A 5,471-nucleotide genomic window follows, 5' to 3' on the forward strand; every position below is an offset into this window, starting at 1 on the left:
TATATATATATGATATATACACAGTATATATAAACATACGTATATACATATATGTATATATACAGTATGTATATATATATATATATATATATATATATATATATATATATATATATATATATATATGTGTGTATATATATATATATATATATATATATATATATATATATATATATATATTCGCATGTATGTGTGTCTATGTACGTGTGTATCCATGTATATGTGTGTGTATGTGTGTGTATATATATATATATATATATATATATATATATATATATATATAGAGAGAGAGAGAGAGAGAGAGAGAGAGAGAGAGAGAGAGAGAGAGAGAAAGAGAAAGTGAAAGAGAGAGTAATCGTGTTTTTTTTTCAATTATAATCAAGATTCAAAATTATGATATGTTAGTAATGCCAATCACAATCGCATGATGGGCACACAAGAGGTGTAAAATGAAAGAAACCAGTATTTTCATCCATTTTTATAGATTTTACACTGGAGAAAAGTAGGAGCCAAGGAAGGCAGGTTTGATAAAGAGAGAGAGAGAGAGAGAGAGAGAGAGAGAGAGAGAGAGAGAGAGAGAGAGAGAGAGAGAGAGAGAGAGAGAACCAAATACAAGTTTGAACCACGTTATATAGTCCGCCATCACTCTGATCAGCCGTCCAGTCACTAAGCCCATTCCAACCACAGATCAGCACATCAGGTTAGGTCAAGTTAGGTTCTGGTTGCACTGGTTTGGGTTAGGTTAAGTTTTCAGGCCAAATTAAGTAAGATTACATTAGTTCTATTTCGATTTGGTTGGGTTTGACTTAAGTTTGGTTAGTTTCGAATCGTCCACGTAGATTAGAATAGTTTATGTTAGAATAAAAGGATTGACGGAACTGCTGTTGGCGAAAATACCCAAAAGTCGGCGATTTGTCAAACTTACTGTCGCCCTGGCAGAACAACCAACATAGAGTTATACACACTTTGAGAAGTTTCAAATCTCATAGTATAAAGAAGTGACAATAAGTAAGAAAAATTAAATCTTTATCAGCTTAACTAAACATACATGCTTCAATATGCTTTTAGATGTAACGCTCCTACTCACCGATCTAATTACTTATATCAACCCTAAACTATATTACATCCTCTCTATGCCCTTTTTTTTTTTTTTTTTTTTTTTTTTTTTTTTTTTTTTTTTTTTTTTTTTATCATTTATATATTGAGATTCCACTTTACGAAATGAAACCACAGAGTACGACAAAATAAGACGCCAGTCTAGACATGAGACTAAAGTTCACAATAAAATAAGACCAGTTTACGACAAGGTAAGACACCAATTTACGATAAAACGGGACCAATTTTCGATAAGACGGGACCAGTTTACGATAAGATGGAACCAGTTTACGATGAGACGAGACCAGTTTACGATAAGACGAGACCAGTTTAAGATAAGATGGGACCAGTTTACGATAACAAGGGACCAATTTACGATAAGAAGGGACCGGTTTACGATAAGAAGGGACCAATTTACGATAAGAAGGGACCGGTTTACGATAAGAAGGGACCAATTTACGATAAGAAGGGACCGGTTTACGATAAAACGGGACCAGTTTACGATAAGATGGAACCAGTTTACGATGAGACGAGACCAATTTACGATAAGAAGGGACCGGTTTACGATAAGAAGGGACCAATTTACGATAAGAAGGGACCAATTTACGATAAGAAGGGACCGGTTTACGATAAGAAGGGACCAATTTACGATAAGAAGGGACCGGTTTACGATAAGAAGGGACCAATTTACGATAAGAAGGAACCGGTTTACGATAAGAAGGGACCAATTTACGATAAGAAGGGACCGGTTTACGATAAGAAGGGACCAATTTACGATAAGAAGGGACCGGTTTACGATAAGAAGGGACCAATTTACGATAAGAAGGGACCGGTTTACGATAAGAAGGGACCAATTTACGATAAGAAGGGACCGGTTTACGATAAGAAGGGACAAATTTACGATAAGAAGGGACCGGTTTACGATAAGAAGGGACCAATTTACGATAAGAAGGGACCGGTTTACGATAAGAAGGGACCAATTTACGATAAGAAGGGACCGGTTTACGATAAGAAGGGACCAATTTACGATAAGAAGGAACCGGTTTACGATAAGAAGGGACCAATTTACGATAAGAAGGGACCGGTTTACGATAAGAAGGGACCAATTTACGATAAGAAGGGACCGGTTTACGATAAGAAGGGACCAATTTACGATAAGAAGGGACCGGTTTACGATAAGAAGGGACCAATTTACGATAAGAAGGGACCGGTTTACGATAAGAAGGGACAAATTTACGATAAGAAGGGACCGGTTTACGATAAGAAGGGACCAATTTACGATAAGAAGGGACCGGTTTACGATAAGAAGGGACAAATTTACGACAAAGTCAGACACCAATTTACGACAAGATGAGACTCCAGTACACCGCCGTGAAGATGAGAGCAGCTACAGGCACCACGACCAGCCGAACGAGTCTCAGCAGGCCTTCGGCAGTCACCAGCCCCTTCGGCCTCCTCGCGATGCTGCCCGAGGTCTTAGGCCCGACGCGGAAGACGGCCTCAGACTCAAGCCCTTCGACAATCACGTGCACGATGATGATGGCGAAGAGCAGGATGGTGCACGAGAAGAACCACACGTCGATCATCTTGATGTATGCCGTTTGGGGTAGCGAAGACGACGCTTGGTTGAAGAAAGTGTACAGCACGAGGAGTGTTGTCAGGCTTACCACGAGACGGACCTGTTTGATCAGTTTTATTGTTTCTGAAGTTGATGTTAGAATCCAAGTGTTTGTCATAGAGTATGTACATATGCCTCATTTAATGGTCCTGATTTTACTATCCATTTTACTATCTATGATTTTGTTCATCCTTTTATCTTATTTACTAACACTGATATTACTAACCGTGTGCCTATCATATCCCTTATCCATTCATCTCCACAGAATATGTTAATGTAAATTTGACTTTCTGTGTATCTATTTTCAAAAAAACACAAAAAAATATATATATACGTACATAGGTTGGTCAATAACTTACCTGCAACAATTCCACCTTAACATACAGTGTTGAATAGCCAATGAGCAGTAACATGGATGAAGGCATGTAGACGGAGAGGACTATGAGAGTGTATCGACGGGTCAGCGTGTACTTGATCTGAAATGGAAGAGAGATAATTATCAAGAGATACAGTCACGCATGACTAGCAATAATTAGATCATAGTGGTAACTGTTATTCATAATGTTAGAGAGGGAAAGATAGATGGAGGGATGGATAAATTGATAGATAGATAGAGAGAGAGAGAGAGAGACAGACAGACAGACAGACAGACAGACAGACAGACAGACAGACAGACAGACAGACAGACAGACAGACAGACAGACAAACAAACAAGCAAAGCGAGTTATCTACAATGTTGGAGAGAGAGAGAAAAAAAGAGACAGACACAGACAGAAGGAGACAGAGAAGCGCCAAGAATATTCCAAAAACGCACCTTCATCCCACTCTCGCGGCCAAAACTGCTACTACTATCTGACGAAAAGTTCCCGATGGTGTAGGTCGGCAATGTACTGTCTTCACTGGACATCACCTCGGCCCTTTCCTCGCTCAGACTCACGAGGTCCTTGCTCACCGAAGAGACCTGAAGGGAGACGCTACAGTACTGAGCGTCGAAGGGGTAGTAAAACACATTGAAACGGCAGACGAAACTGCCGCTGAAGTGTTGCACCTGCACGAGAAGAGCTGATTCGCCGCTGTACACGTTATCTGCAACGGATGCTGTGTTATCAGACAAGGAATGGGTGGTATGTATATATATATATATATATATATATATATATATATATATATATATATATATATGTGTGTGTGTGTGTGTGTGTGTGCGTGTGTGTGTGTGTGTGTGTGTGTTTGTGTGTGTGTACATACATACATACATACATACATACATAAATACATACTAAATAGATACATATGTTAGGAATGCACGGATATATATACATATATATAAATATATATATATATATGTATATATATTATATATATATATATATATATATTATAAATATCATATATATAATACATATATATATTTATATATAACAATCCTCCCTGACCTGGCCTCGAACCTAGGTCACTCCGGGTATGAGACCGGAGGGCCAGTACTAAACCAACCATGCCACACGACCCACAAAAGGAGTGTGCATCTAGCATCTAACTAGCTCCATATACATTACCTACCTATCAATGCGGTATTGCATTATTCCAACTTTCATATATATTTATGTATATACACGTACTCACACACGCGCGCAGACACACACATACACATACAAACACACACACACACACACACACACACATACACACACAAACACACACACACACACACTCACACACACACACACACACACACACACACACACACACACACACACATATATTGAAAGAGAGAGAGAGAGAGAGAGAGAGAGAGAGAGAGAGAGAGAGAGAGAGAGAGAGAGAGAGAGAGAGAGAGAGAGAGAGAGAGAGAGAGAGAGAGAGAGAGAGAGAGAGAGAGGGAGAGAGAGAGAGAGAGAGAGAGAGAGAGAGAGAGAGAGAGAGAGAGAGAGAGAAAAGAGAGAGAGAGAGGGAGAGAGGGAGAGAAGGAGAGAGAAAGAGAGAGAGAGAGAGAGAGAGAGAGAGAGAGAGAGAGAGAGAGAGAGAGAGAGATTGAGAGAGAGAGAAAAAAAAGAGAGAGAGAGGGAGAGAGGGAGAGAGAAAGAGGGAGAGAGAGAGAGAGAGAGAGAGAGAGAGAGAGAGAGAGAGAGAGAGAGAGAGAGAGAGAGAGAGAGAGAGAGAGATTGAGAGAGAGAGAGACAGAGAGAGAGAGAGAGAGGGAGGGAGGGAGGGAGGGAGAGAGAGAGAGAGAGAGAGAGAGAGAGAGAGAGAGAGAGATAGAGAGAGAGAGAGAGAGAGAGAGAGAGAGAGAGAGAGAGAGAGAGAGAGAGAGAGAGAGAGGGAGGGAGAGAGAGATAGAGAGAGAGAGAGAGATAGATAGATAGATAGATAGATAGATAGATAGATAGATAGAGAGAGAGAGAGAGAGAGAGAGAGAGAGAGAGAGAACGAAATATCAAAGAGAAATTGAATCATGTATTTCAGTACATTGCCTTCATTCATATAATAGAGTAGTTGTGACTATACATAGAGCGTAACGATAACAAAAAGCATGCGTGACTCACCCATTCCAACAGCATTGAAGTCAAACGGGAGCGAAGTGTTGAGTTTCTTGACAAAGACGTCATCACTGAGTAACTTCAGCTCTCCGTCCTGAACGTTTGGGAATTCGAGCTGTGGTCTCCAGATGGAATCCTTCTCAGCCGGAGATAGCTTATTCGCATGGATATCTTCGCGAAGGTTCAGGTACCTTAGTCTAGAATCGAACCAGCTGATCGAC

This window comes from Penaeus chinensis, chromosome 11, assembly GCF_019202785.1.
Source record: "Penaeus chinensis breed Huanghai No. 1 chromosome 11, ASM1920278v2, whole genome shotgun sequence".
Taxonomy (NCBI): Eukaryota; Metazoa; Arthropoda; class Malacostraca; order Decapoda; family Penaeidae; genus Penaeus; species Penaeus chinensis.